Source organism: Mus caroli, unplaced genomic scaffold (assembly GCF_900094665.2).
Source record: "Mus caroli unplaced genomic scaffold, CAROLI_EIJ_v1.1 scaffold_18538_1, whole genome shotgun sequence".
NCBI classification, from domain to species: domain Eukaryota; kingdom Metazoa; phylum Chordata; class Mammalia; order Rodentia; family Muridae; genus Mus; species Mus caroli.
In genome coordinates, this window is record NW_018390962.1 from 3,644 (window position 1) to 19,326 (window position 15,683).

General features: G+C 37.2%; 1 pseudogene; it reads right to left on the reverse strand.

The window, feature by feature from the left end:
• Positions 1 to 2,957: 2,957 nt before the first annotated feature.
• Positions 2,958 to 11,132, reverse strand: LOC110288914 (annotated as a pseudogene).
• Positions 11,133 to 15,683: the final 4,551 nt, after the last annotated feature.

Genomic DNA, 15,683 nt, shown 5'->3' on the forward strand with positions numbered 1-15,683 from the left:
AGGAAAGGAAGAAAGACAGACCTCAGGGTCAAAATATTTCAACACAAAATCTGACTTGAGATTCAAAGAAGAGCTAATGTTTACTCCTGAAATTATTCCAAATAATAGAAAATGGAAACCATAATCACCCTGATACCAAAAACAAAGAAAGACTCAGCAAAGAAAGAAGTACACACCAATATATCTTATGAACATATGAAAAAATACTTACTAAATTATTTGCAAACCAAATTTAAGAGCATGTCAAATATATCATTCACCATGATCAAGTAGGATTCATCCCAGGGATGAAGGTATGTTTTAACATGTGAAAATCTGTCAATGTAATCCACCATCTAAACAAATTAAAAAAACAAAAAACAAAAAACAAAATGATCATCTCATTAGATGCTTACAGGCCTTTGAAAGAGCCCAACACACCTTCATGAAAGAAGTCTTAGAGAGATCAGGGATACAGGAACAAACCTAAACTACTAAAGTCAATATAGAGCAAACTGATACCTAGCATAAAATAAAGTGGAGAGAAAAATAAAAGCAATCCTTCTAAAATGAGGAGCCAGACAAGACTGTACAGTCTCCCCATATGAATTTAATATAGTACTTGAAGTTCTATCCAGAACAATAATACAACTAAAATAGATCAAGAAACTCCAAATTGGAAAGAAAGTCAAAGTATTGTTATTTGGAGATGATCTGATAGTATACATAGGTGACCCCAAAAATTCTACCAGAGAACTCCTACCACTTATAAACAGCTTATGCAAAATGCCAGTACCCAGAGGGTGACTAGCTCAGAGACTTAGGATAAATCCAAACAAGACTACCAACTCCCACTTATACTACTCAAAGTTCTAGACAGGGCAATTAGACAACAAAAGGAGGTCAAAGGTATACAAATTGGAAAGGAGGAGTCAAGATATCACTATTTGTAGATGACATGATATTATACTTATGTGACCCAAAAAATTCCACTAGAGAACTCTTATAGCTGATAAAGAACTACTTCAGCAAAGTGGCTGCATATAAAATTAACACAAAGAAATCCCTGTACTCAAAGAATAAATGGGCTGAGAAAAAATTAGGAAATGATATCCTTCACACTTGTTACAAATAATATAAAATATCTTGGTGTGACGATAACTAAGGCCAGTGAAAGATTTGTATGACAAGAACTTCAAGTCTCTGAACAAAGAAATAGAAGACCTCAGACGATGGAAGATCTCCCAGGCTTATGGATTGGCAGGATTAACATAGTAAAAACAGACATTTTACCAAAAGCAATCAACAGAGTCAATGTAAACCCCATCTAAATTCCAACTGGGTTATTCACAGAGACTGAAAGAGCAATTCTCAAATTCATCTGGAATAACAACAAACCTAGGATAACAAAAACTATTCTCAACAATAAGAGAACTTCTGGGAGGGATCACCATCCCTGACCTCAAGCTGTACTACAGAACAATAGTGATAAAATCTGCATGGTATTGGTTCAGAGACAGGTAGGTAGATCAATGAAATAGAAAGGAATACACAGAGTTAAACCCATACACCTATGGTCACTTGATCTTTCACAAACAAGTCAAAAGCATCTAGCAGAAAAAAGACAGCATATTCAACAAATAGTGCTGACTCAAGTGGAGATTGGCATGAAGAAGAATGCAAATCTATCCATTCATTTTTTAAATTAGATATTTTCTTTATTTACATTTCAAATGTTATCCCCTTTACTGGCTTCTCCTCAGAAAAGCTCCCTATCTCATTCCCCCTCCCTCTGTTTACCAATCCACCCATTCCTGCTTCCCTGTCCAGGCATTCCCCTACACTGGGATATCGAGCTTTCACAGGACCAAAGGCCTCTCCTCCCATTGGTGTCCAACAAGAACATATGCAACTGGAGCCATGGGTCCCTCTATCTGTATTCTTTGGTTGATGGTTTATTCCCTGGGAGCACTGGGGGACTGGCTGGTTGATATTCTTGTTCCTCCTATGGGGCTGTAAACCCCTTCAGATCCTTTGGTCCTTTCTCTAGACCCTCTGTTGGGGACACTATACTAGGTCCAATTGTTGGCTGAGAGCATCCACCTCTGTATTTGTCAGGTACTGGCAGAGCCTCTCAGGAGACAACTATATGAGGCTTCTGTCAGCAAGCACTTGTTGGCATCTACCATAGTATCTGGGTTTGGTAACTGTATATGGGATAGATCTCCAGGTAGGGCAGTCTCAGGATGGCCTGTTTTTCAGTCCCTGCTGGATACTTTGTCTCTCTTTCTCCTCCCATGGCTATTTTGTTCCCCCTTCAAAGAAGGACAGAAGCACCCACACTTTCATCTTCCTTCTTCTTGAGCTTCATGTGGTCTGTGAATTGTATCTTGGGTATTCCAAGATTACAGGCTAAAATCCACTTATCAGTGAGTACATACCAGGTATGTCTTCTTGTTATTGGGTTACCTCACTCAGGATGATATTTTCTAGTTCCATTCACTTGCCTAAGAATTTCATGAATTCATTATTTTTAATAGCTGAATAGTACTCCAATGTGTAAATGTACCACATTTTCTGTATCCATTCCTATGTTGAGGGACATCTGGGTTGTTTCCAGCTTCATATTATTATAAATAAGGCTGCCAAGAATGTAGTAGAGTAGATACTATGATCAAGGCAAGTCTTATAAAAAACAACATTTACTTGGGGCTGGCTTACAAGTTCAGAGGTTCAGTCCATTATTATCAAGGTGAGAACATGGCAGTATCCAGGCAGGCATGGCACAGGCAGAGCTGAGAGTTCTATGTCTTCATCCAAAAGCTGCTAGTGGAAGACTGACTTCCAGGCAACTAAGGTGAGGATCTTATGCCCACACCCACAGTGACCCACCCATTCCAACCAAGTCACACCTATTCTAACAAGGCCACACCTCCAGATGGTGCCACTCCCTGGTCCAAAGATATCCAAACCATTACAGTTATCCATGTGCCAATTGAGGATATCATAGTATCCATTTTCTATGTCTTCATTGAAATTAAACTCAATTTTGTTTCCATCATGGGTAGTAAATTTTATTTTTCTAATGTGATCCCGTAGCTACTAGTGAGGAGTAAAGGAAGAGTTACAAAAGAAGAAAAAGTAATTTGGAAACATTTACTTAGAAAATGAAGATTCATAAAGAAAGTAGATTAATTTCATATGTAATTCATCGTATTCTCTTTTTTCTAATGCTGTTTTTGTTGCCAACTCTGATATCCTCTAGCCACAGGTAGCAGTTAAAACAGAAAGAATGTTTGGGGGAAATTGACATATTCTGTGCATATAATATGCATACTACATTATAAAGCTTTAAAAAGAATTGAATCTATCTCATAAATAATTTCACTTTATTATTTTAATATCATGAAAATATTAAATTATTAAAACCTACTAAATATTATTTTAGACATACTAGGTTAAATAATTTATGAAATTTAATTTTACCAATTTTTTCTTACTTTTGGCATCTGTACAAATTTAATATGCCATTGATGTATACTACAATTGTATGTATTTGCTAGTGTAAAATGATTTCATTTCTCCTTACCCATTTTCCCTTTGTAAAGATTCAAATATTCACAAGTATTTCCTTCTTTTGAAAATCTCAGTCTAGTAGAAAGACTGGACAATCAAGCTCTTAAATTAAAATTCAATAAGATTATGTTGCTGTTGTGTCACAGTTTCCACCAAAATTGAAACATTTCTTTGTTTCACGGAAGCTCTTTATGTAGTAAGGCAAATATCTCAAAATAGCTTTAAGAAGTCCATGAAACAGTGCATATTAACTAGATAGCACTGATGGCATAAGAAAGGAAAACTGAGAATCCTTCTTAGAGTGAGTTAAAGTGCAAAGAAGAATCAGACAAGATGAGGTTCAAAGAAAACTCTTGAGAACAGTCCTTCTGCTGAGGATAAACAGACACCAGCTGAGCTGCCTGAAATTTGTTTTGACCAATTAGGGAAGGACAGACTTTTGACCTGCATGAAAGCTATTCTTAAGGTTCAAAGATTTTTGTGAGCTGTTATTCATGCTGGGGTTGACCTGGTGTTGCATCTGTCTTAGAATAATTTCTGCTTCTGTACTTAACTCCTCTCTCAAATTCCTTTAAGTTACCCCAGTAAAATCCACTGGTTGACTGAGTTGGTCTTTGTTGGTGTGTGAATGTGGTGTGTTTAGGGCTCCCTATCTGGGTGAGTAGATGTGTGTTATCTTTTTACAGGAAATGATTTTTCACATCATAGTTGCTAGTGTAGAAAGAACGTTGAAAAGGTCATGGAGGAGGTAATGGCTGACTGACTTAGGAAACTGGAAANTCTTCATTTCTCAGATAAAGTCCACTTTAGCTGGACTGTAAAAGATTAGGAGGAAATTGTCTTGAGAGTGTACTTCTCAATTGTAAGCTACCTTTATGCAGAAATTGCCACGGCCTGTGGTACAATAGTTCATGGCACTAACATTAAATCTATAGGATCAATGACACATTGAGGATAATCCCTTCTTCTCAATAAAAAAACGCACAAAGAACAGAATTTCAAAGTTTTTTTAGTCTTGTCTATTGGTGGGATAATCGTGAAACACAAGCAAATAATGGGTATTGTTTTGGTTTCTTTAAAAATAGAGTATTGTATTGATATATTTACCAGCTTTTTAGATTCACAAAATGAAGAGTGTAATCTCAGGGACTAACAACAGCCAGAACTGAATACAGTGTGGACCAAGTGAAAATGAAAGTTAAGTGGAAATGCAAGGGTCCCACCCAATGTGGCCTCTGGTAAATTGACAGGTTATTATATAAGAGTAAAGAAATAATGGTCAGGAAAGGAAGAAGTAATGCACGAGTAATGTTTTGTGGACCTCCTGTGGGTCAAGACCAAAGCACTGATGCTCAAGTTCCTTATCTTTTCTAAATGGGAGGGATGGACAGAAACATGCAGAAATTGAATGGATAAGACTAGTCTTGGCAAACCTGCTCATGTTTTTTTTTTTTACCACATTGAATTGTTTGACAGATGATGGAGAGGCACAGTAGACTGAATGTCGCAGATACCAGCTATAATCTCTATCCCCTGACATCCATCCATTTGTCTTGCTCTTGCTATTTTGTAAAAAGACCTCACTGTCTAGTCGATCCTTTAAATAGATAAGACAAATTGTTAAAACAAAAGGCCTGGAGTGTAAGCAAAATTGTAAATAATATGCAGGACTCATCCTAACCTGGAGGGACATAATTGTCTTTGCCTAACATGAAGCTCATTTTTTTCGAATCCAAGTAGTGATCTTAGATTTGGAGTTGTATATTCTATATGGGGAGCAGACCAAAGGAGAAAACCAGAGGCAATACCTCATGCTTTACTTCTAGACACATTATATTTCATTGCTGTGAAGAATAATTATTTTGTAAATATTTTGTAAAAGGCATTATTTATTTTTTGTGAGAGGGGTTTGTTATCATTGATAACAAACCTAGTAAATGGTAAGAAATGAGGACTGATAATGAAGAATCAAGTCACCCAGACAAGTTTTGATGCTGTAAAACCATATGGAAGCAAATCAGCAGTTTCAGTGGTATGAATATGGGAATAAACACTTGATTTACATCATGCTACATTATAGGGTTAAATAACGTACTTTATCGGACTCAAAGTCAGGTATAATGGGACATACTATATTTTCCCTATATTGTTCTGTTATGTCAGCTCTGCTTAAATGATCCATGGCATAAGCTATAAGATAAACAGCTTGTCTGGCATTGTTTGTGATTCTTAGCTGAGATGTATCCATATAGGTATTTTTCAGATCTTCTAGCTTCTCCTCTCCAGTGCAAAGCTGATCAGACATGCCATACAATCTATCTTCTTTTACCAGTCATATTCACTCTGTGGTCCACATTGTAAGGCACACTACTGTTGGGCTAGGTACAGTTAAAAGCAGTTTGCCAGAATTCAATAGTCAAGACATCATTTGGATCTTTGTTAGTGTATACATCATAAAGGAATTCTTTTAGTCCTGGTATAAAACTTCTCGCTATTGCAAATCCAATAGTGCCACCAAAATAGGGAAAATACTCAGGCTTTGCAATGAGACCTGAGGTAATCCAGGCTTCACTGGCTACCCATGTCCTGTGAGTTATATTATGATGAATCACTTCCAGCACAAAGGGGCTGAGGTCAATGTCAGTTGCATAAAGCACAATGACTTTGGCAGTGGAACTCTTTACTGCATCAACAGCTATTTTCATTTTCTCATTGGAGTAGACTTTTGGAATGGTTTCAGAGAAAGCAACACAGAGGTTGGCACTCTCCATTTTTTTCTCTAAATGATTTTACTCCATGTTTTCCATAATCATCATCAGATGCTATAGCACCTACCCATACCCACCCAAAATGTCTTATTAAACTCACAATGGCCTCACTCTGGTACTTATCACTGGGTATTGTGCGAAAAGTATTTGAGAATTGAAAAATGTCACTGAGAATTGAGGAGGAAGAAGCAACTCCCACCTAAAATTGAAAATATTTATAGTTACTAGATAGCAGGAGTCAAAAATAAAATGACAGCTTCAAAATATTTGAGAGGGAGCTCAACAGGGATCTCTTTGCCCTCACATCCTTTTGTAGACAATGACTTTCTACTTGATTTTCTACTTACTGGGTGGGGATGGGGACAATTCTGAGAATACTTTGGTTGCTATATCAGCAAAAGTGTTTCATGGCTGCCAATTGTTAAGATGAAGACTCTTAGTATCACTGTTTTTTATTGGTGGCGTCAAAGCAGTGTCAGGAATGTCTCTTTCACTTTCTTCCATCTTGCTGGACATTGTTGACTCCCCTGAGTCAGGGTATGCAGATTCTTCATCACATTTAGTGTCTCATGTGTAGAGATGATAGACTGAGTCCAAGTCTCAATTTGCACATTCATATGACTTTCTCTCCTGTGTGCTCTCCTTGTCTTATCTTTGATCTCTTAATTCTGTTCTATTCTTTCTCCTGTCTCCTCATTTCTTGCTGTCAGGACTCCTGAATATATAGGTTCTAAAACTTGTCATGAGTGACATGAAAGAATGGACAACTCTAATCAGAAGAGTAAACACTCTTGTCATACAAATTACCTGAAACTCTGTTTTTAATATACATTAAATGAAATAAATATCTTCAGATAAATGAAAAACATGTCTTCCCTACTTCCTCAGCAGTTCCCCATTACTCTTAGCATTTATGGAGACCTAAGCATGGAGATCAGCTGAGCACATATTCCTGACACTCCTTCATGTATCTTTGCTGTAACATACCCTGTAACTGCTGACAAATACGCTAAATATTTACTTTCTCTCCAATTCAGTTTTATGTTCTTAAGGTATCACTTCCAGTGTGATGTTNTATAACTCCCAAGATCCAATTGTTTCCTTCATTTACACTATATTATTCCTGGGTTCTGTTTTTCTCTGTCATTTTTAGCCTCTTATTCCACCTTCTAATATTTGTATTTTACTTTCTAACCACACAAACAGAAGATTCATTGCACCTCTTTTGTTGGAATAAAACTCTTCAAAAGGAGTGATATCAGAATTTTGAGTGAATTATTTGTCATGTAAATCCTTGTTACTTGTACCATCTCAGTCTTTTTTTCTTCTACAAGAAAATTAATAACATGATAGCCTATAATTTTTAGTTTAATATCAGTATGAGAAATAGAAATTTTACTTCATTCTTATTTTTTTTCTAAGAGTTTCTAAAAGAACTTATGAAGAAGATATCTAAAAGTTTCCAGTATGTTTGTGAGTTTATTAGAGGTTAGGAAAGATAGAACTCTGTAGTAGGAGGCTGGCCTGCGGCCTACATGAACCAGGTATTTCTGGAAGGGAGGCTGGGGCTGAAAGAGAGAGAAGCTAGACGGCGAGAAAAAATAATGAAGCCAAGACAAATTTTTTCTCTGATCAAGGCCCACGAGTTTAGTAAACTAGGATGAAAATAGGTATATGAACAAGAAAATTCAAAGACTATGCATCCTAGACTATAACAGCAACATAAATGCTTGAAAAGCGATAGAGAGATGGGGATAGCACAGCAGGCAGACAAGTGGTGTGGGAAGTTACTACAACTAGAGAAAGACACTAGAAGTAGAAAAACATTCAAGAATAGAAAAGATCAAAAATTTAAAGACAGAGCCAGGGAGGTAACATAATTAAGGAAAAGTAAAAAACAGGAGAGACTAGACCAGTACATTGTTTACCATCTTGTTACTTAATTTCCAGGTTCATACTGATGACATTACGTAACCTTCCAGCCTAGCCAGGCTGGTTCAGACCATCTACCACTGAGGCAGAGCCACCTGCTGTGCTGCTTCTCATCACTCTTCTTGGATGTTACACTGCCTGCTACCTGCCTGAGGCTGAACCTGTTCTCTAAGATTTTCCAGAGTTAACACTGAACTGTGATTTTCGCGAGTTCCTGCTAAAAGCCAATTCTGACAACTTCACAAGGAACTTGGCATGTCGGGCGGATGGGCTTCCCTTTTTATAAAGTACAGATTATCATTAAACATTTGAGTCTTGATCTGAATACTGTCTTGGCTCCATTTGTCTTGCTACCCGCCTAGATTCCCTCTTTTCTTTCAGTTTCAAAATGCATCCCAGGCTCGAACCCAGACATGAGAGCCAAATGCTAGCCCCAACAAATTGATGTCCCACTCGGGGCCTGGGAAAGGCAGAGGACACTGGGAGTAACACTGCTGGTTTGGAGCTCCATGGAAGAAGAAAGGATTAAAGAAAATTCGTACCGGAACATGAGAAGCCACAGGCATATGGTTGCCAGGTGTGGTATGGGCTAAGCTGGAACAGTGCTAAACCTGAGCGCTGGGTTCACTTATGTTCAGCAGTGAGATATCAGGATCTGGGAACATAACAGGCAGACTGCAGCTTCTAGAAGCTGCTTTCTTAGGTGAGAGAGATAAAAGGGTTTGGATTTAATAATCAGGCAGACTGGCTGTAGTCAGAAACTGCATCAGGTGGGAAGAAAATGTCCCAGAAGCAGAGAGAAATTTTAGGGGCACCCTGCTTTGTTCTCTCTGGGCCCTACAGCACAAGTTCTCTGCCCTCTTTGTGTTTTTGTCTAAGGTCTTGTCTAATGTCTGGTGCACTGGTCTGTCCATGTATTCAATTCATGTATGTTCGTGTCTAGTTGTCTGAATGACTGAATGTTCTGTGTTCCGTGTTGAAAAACAGAAGATGGCTGGTATAAGCAAAGAGGAGAGTGGCCACACACTTTTCAGGCACAGCAGGAGGGCCCCTGCTGGAAAAACTTTTTTTTTTTTTTTTTAAAGGGAGTCTGCAGCCTCATCTTATTGGGGCAAAAAAACTGATAGATGGTTTTTTCCTAAGAAAATTCTCTGCCTTCGTGATTATTGTGTTTAGCTAATGACAAAGTGCTTTTTATTTTATAATTATAGCTAGAAAAATTAATATTCTCTGATTGGTCTAAGTGTAGCTGCTTCATTGGGTTTTTTACTGGTAATGTGCTCTGCGCGTCTTCACAATCAGCTCATAAGTTATTGGTTAGGATTAAATAATTGTTACATTGGTAACAGAGGGTTAGCCTTCTATTGGCAACTCAGGAGTCTTTCAAACACGTGGCATAAGCAGGCCAAAAAACTGGGCTTCCTAAGATACTTCTAGCAGAGATAATATTTAATATGATTCTTATCCTAGAAAGTAAATTTAAAGATAAGATTTAAAGCAATGTCTCTTTAATAAAGCAGTAAAGCTTGCACTGCCATGTATTCATAGATATAAATTGGCAGCCAAACTTCGTATTATGATAGTAATGCTTCTAATATTGATTCTAAAGTTGATAAATTGTTTTGAAATTGGGTTTTGCTTTCCCAAAGTTGTAGTTATAGTCTAATATTGCAAAAGAAACTTAGTAGTTCTAAAATCTGTCCTCATGGCAGGAAGAACTAAGTTTGGAGCAGCCTCTGCAAGGTTTGTGTGACTTTCTTTTGTTTTTTTAAATGGTGTGCCTAAAGAAGTTCTTGAAACTTGCCTCCCTTTACCTCCAGGGGAATTTTCTTTTAGCTAAAGAGCACCTTTGCAGATCTAGCCTGATGCTGTTTTAATAAAGTTCATATTCAAAGTTTATAAAGGGTCAATCAGACTGGTAGAATTTATAAAGGCATTACAATCTGGCTTGCCTACTTCATATAATGTTATTATAGATTTAAAGGTTTGTTTTCTCCTTTGCATTCTGATAATTGTAAAGAGTTTTGCTTCTAGTGAGCTATAATCAAGAAGCCAAGAGTTTGAATCTTTCAGTGTATATTATTTTCTAAGTGGAAAGTATTTTATTAGCTAATGCCTCTCAAGGGAAGTTTACTTAAAACCTTAGCTGTCATTAAGCTGACCCTAAGCAGAACTGCTTTATCCTTACTGTAAACATTTATTTGGTTCCTGTTAATCCTTTTGAAGTCCTTCCTTTGTTTCTCATCAGGTAACTTTTAGGTACTATTGCCTGCTGTGACTTCCTACCCCCTTTATTTTCTGTATTCTTTGGCAAGAAAAAAATTATTCTTATCTTCTAGGCCAGCAGCTGCTGACTGCTATGGGGCGGGGCCTTTGGGCACGCAGCTTGTTTTTCAAGGCCCTGTAATTGGAATGAGTCCACTTTAAATCCTTTAACAAGGATCCATTGGAGGGCAAGTCTGGTGCCAGCAGCCACGATAATTCCAGCTTTAATAGCGTATGTTAAAGTTGCTGTAGTTAAAAAGCTCATAGCTGGATCTTGGGAGCAGGCGGGCCCGCCCCTTACCTCTCTGCGACCCCTCGATGCTCTTAGCTGAGTGTCCTGCGGGTCCTGAAGTGTTTACTTAGAAAAAATTATAGTGTTCAAAGCAGCTAGGAATAATGGAATAGGACCGCGGTTCTATTTTGTTGGTTTTCATAACTGAGGCCATGATTAAGAGGAAGGCCAAGGTGACAGCGGTGTTGGGGGCGGCAGCCGAAGGCGGCACCTTTAAAGGTGCACACCGCCTCTGCTTTGGAGATAGGGGGCTCAGCAGCAGGTTTTAATCCAGAGTCCTTTTCAGAGTGGTTCCGTAAGCCATGGGGGTGAGTGGCCATGGTTCGGTTCAGGTGGGGCGGAGAAAGACGATGGCAAACGGGCCCTCCAAGGTGCCAGGTGGATGTTGGGCCCGAGACCACGGAGCCTTGACAAGGCAGGTGGGCAGGGCCGAAGTGGCACTCACCTCAAAGCACAGTTTCAGCGTCCTATTAAAACTACTGTGGTGCTAATAAAGAATTGTAAGATATATTCAGGTATTTTAGAAAACCTATAACAAAATTGTGTCTTAGGAACCTGACAAAGTGTCTGTTCCTTGTTCCAAACAGCAATTAATTTGTTTATTACAGAATATTAATAATTGATCTATTACATACCATCATTTTAAATAAAATTGACAATCAATATTCCAAAGATAAGTTAAAAATTGTTTTTATGCATGCTTTTATATCTTCTATAAATTCATGCATGCATGCATCCCAATTATTGTGTTTAAAAACAACCCCTATATGGGAAATAAGTAGATGTGAATTAGATCACACGTTTATTCTTTTGAGCTTCCCCCTGCTTCAGCACAGATAATCAAGTTGTGTGCTGTGGATGATGTTTTAAAATGTGGAACAATCAAACCTTAATTTGTATATTAATAGTCAATATTATATCTCAGAGCTCACAATTGCTTAAGATTGCTCGTCCCTCAGATGCTATTAATTCTCAAATTTGCAATTGCTTATGGATATACAACCTATAAGAAAAAATGCTGTCCTTTTAAGAAGGCTGTTTTTGGACATTTAATAAATTGTTCTAGATTGCCTGGATATCTTAAAGTAATGCCATGCTAGATTATTATCTCAGGCAGTCTATAGGTCCTACATATATGGATATATAATCTCATTCTTTATATATTCATAACAGTTATGGTTTAAGATAATATTTTAGTATTCTTGGAAATTGTGCATGTTAATTTCTTTGCTATTAGCGTCCTCAGTTACTACTTGTTTCCACATAATAGTGTTAATTCTTGAGGACTTATACTTAATAAATTGCTGCAAATAAATGCTCCTATTTCTGCTTAATAAATAAATAAATTATGCACATGTGACTATTAATAACTTTTCAAACTTTCTAGTTACAACTGCTCTTCAAGAGAAACAATTGAAAGTGCTATTAGTCACTGCCCATGTCACATTAAAACTGACTATTACAGTCAAGTATTTGAGATGTTTTGTCAACAAATTATTAATTCTCAAGGACAAGGTATTGTGGAACTTTAAAACTCTAGCTTCTTAAAAGACAAAGAAGGGGGAAAATATATCCCCATGCATATTATTTAATGTACTCCATGCACATTATTTAAATCATACTTTTATTTTAGAATTTTGAAATTTGGATGTCAAAGAATTTAATAAATGCCTTATAGTATCTTAAAAGGACCTACTTTTTGGCATATGGCTTGATCCTGAACAGCTACCTTATTAGGAAAGGGAAAAACAGGTTCTCTCCACAGAACGCTGCAGAAGCATGATGGCTAATTTGTGTGACAAACTGACAGGTGAGTTGGCTCAGTGCCCTGACTAAAGTTACAAGGAAGCTAAATTGGGTACATGTTTTCAACCCATCCTTGCTTGACAATTTTCCAATTTGGACAAACGAAGGAAGTTGCCTTGCTTCAAGCTTTTTAACTTTATGGTAAAAAGAACATCAGAGACTGTGTAATCTGACTTAAAAAGATTAGTCATATAATAGAGTCATAATCATTTTTCTCTTTTCTTCAATGTGACCAGTTATTCTAATTCAATCTTAGACTGGTCTAGTAATAATTCCAATATTAGAGATTCCTATTGAAGATAGCTAAAATTCTTAATTACCTAGCAAAGTTAATTTGGAGCTCAGCCTCCACTTCCAGAGAATCTCAGGCCTTTCTGATAATTCCCAAGGCCAGCTCCCCTACACTGGGAGGCCAGAACCTGAGCTTGGTCGTTGCTAATTTGCAACTGAATGGATAGAATGGATAGAAAACTGAAGGGATAGAAAAAACTATTCTCAACAATAAAAGAACTTCTGTGGGAAATAGCATGTCTGAACTCAAGTTGTACTACAGAGCAATTGTGTTAGAAACTGCATGGTATTGGTACAGTGACATGCAGGTAGATCAATGGAATAGAATTGAAGCCCTAAAAATGAACTCATGCACCTATGGTCACTTTTCTTTGACAAAGAAGCTAAAACCATCCATTGGATAAAAGACAGCATTTTCAATTCAACTGAAGGTCAACATGTAGAAGAATGTAAATTGACCCACTCTTATCTCCTTATAAAAAACTAAAGTCCAAGTGGATCAAGGACCTGCACATAAAACCATAAGCACTTAATCTAATAGAAGAAAAAGTGAGGAAAATCTCAAACACATGGGCACAGGGGAAAGTTTCCTGAACAGAACACCAATGGCTTATGCTCTAAGATCAAGAATCAACAAATGTGACCTCATAAAATTGCAAAGTTTCTATAAGTTAAAGGACACTGTCAACAGGACAAAATGGCAACCAATAGACTGAGAAAATATCTTTACCAATCTTACATCCAATAGAGTCCCACAGTCAACATTAGTCTGAGAACTTGAAATCTTGTGGACAAGGTAGGGGAATGATTGATGAACCTGGAGGGAGTATGGGTTCCACAAGAAGACCAACACAATTAACTAACCTTGACAACTGGGTGGTCCTATAGACTGAACCACCAACCAAAGCAAATACAAAGTCTGGATGTGGGCTTCTGCACAATGTAACAGACATACAGTTTGGACTTCATGTCGGTCCCCCCTAGACTTGGACCAGGGGCTAACCCTAACTCTGTTGCTTGCCTGTGGATCCAGTTCCCTTAAATGTGCTGCCTTGTCTGACCTCATAGGCAGAGGACATTTCTAGTCCTGCAGTGACTTGATGTGCCAGGATGGGTTAATACCTGTGTGGGGAGCTCCACATACTCAGAGGTGAAAAAGATAAGTAGTCGGGGAGAAGCCTTATAAAGTGAATTCTGGCAGAAGAGGAGGCATTGGAGTTTGCATTTAAGGTCAATAAATAGGTAAATAGATGATAGATAGATAGATAGATAGATAGATAGATAGATAGATAGATAGATAATACACACACAAAAGTAAGATAGATTTCATTTCAAGATCTACAACATATCCACCTGCTTTGAGCCTGTATCTATACCTTTAAATTAGTCAAAGAATTAGTTCTTCCCAACGGGAAAAAAGTTATTTGCTCCAAACTGGGTTATTTACAATATTTCAAAAACTGGAATAATCCATTTGTGGCTTCTTAACTGTGTGGGAGTATTTTCTATTTTTAAAAATCATTTAATATTGAGATGATAGAGTGTGAATACAACAGGCATTGAAATGGGTAGTAGGTCTCTTACTATGATTAAAACTGCATAGAAAGTGGCCCCCTTAAATATCTTTGGGTTTTTTTTTTTAAAGACAGAGTTTCTCTGTGTAGCCCTGGCTGTCCTGGAACTCACTCTGTAGACCAGGCTAGCCTTGAGCTCAGAAATCCACCTGCTTCTGCCTCCCAAGTGCTGGGATTAAAGGCATGTGCCACCACTGCCTGGCTTGGCTCCCTTAAATATTAACAAGGAAAATATTTCAAAGTAAATAGTTGAGGTTTGTGGAGAGTTTTTGTCATTCATTGGTTTCTATTATGATTCCCATAGTACTATTATGTGATGTATCATTTTTCTTCAAACATTTTATAAATTTAACTTGTATGGGCCTTAATCAAAGCAAGATATAAAATGCTCTCTTCTTTGTATCATTGTAATATTTTCAGAATAATATAAATCTTCCTCTTTTATATAAATTAACCCATGTTCACCTGAAACTAGTATGTTGCAAAAGTTGTTGATTTACGAATGAAATTTCTCCAAACTTCATTTTGAATTCATGAAACAGTTACTGTTAAGTAAATGATGACATAATGAACCTAACACTAGATTGCATCCACCCTAGCTTCTGAATACTATGTAAAGTGAATCTGTATGGGGTACTCACACTAGGAGAATTTGTTTTACATGAAGAAAATGTAAACTACTTGGAGAACATTTGGAACTGGGTGGGAATAAGGGGACTGTGGAATGTTAATGGTGAAAATGAATTATATAGAATGAATTTTAAAGATATATGTTAAAATATAAACCTAAAGAGTATCCCCTCAAATCATAATTATAAATACTAAGCAGATCCGTAATAACCACAGTGATGACATTAGTTTTTCCAGAGGCTATTTTTATTTCTCACCCTTTTCTATCATAGGATATACGAAATTAATTCTATTCTATAATTTATTTATTTTATGTGCATTGGTGTTTTGCCTTCTGGTATGTCTGTATAAGGATGGTACAGACAGTTTTGAGCTGCAATGTGGGTAGTGAGAATTGAACCATTGTCTTCTGGAAGAGCAACCAGTAGTCTTTTTTTTTTATTTTTAATATTTTTATTACATATTTTCCTCAATTATATTTCCAATGCTATCCCAAAAGTCCCCCATAGCGCCCCCCACTTCCCTACCCACCCATTCCCATTCTTTTGGCCCTGGCATTCCCCTATATTG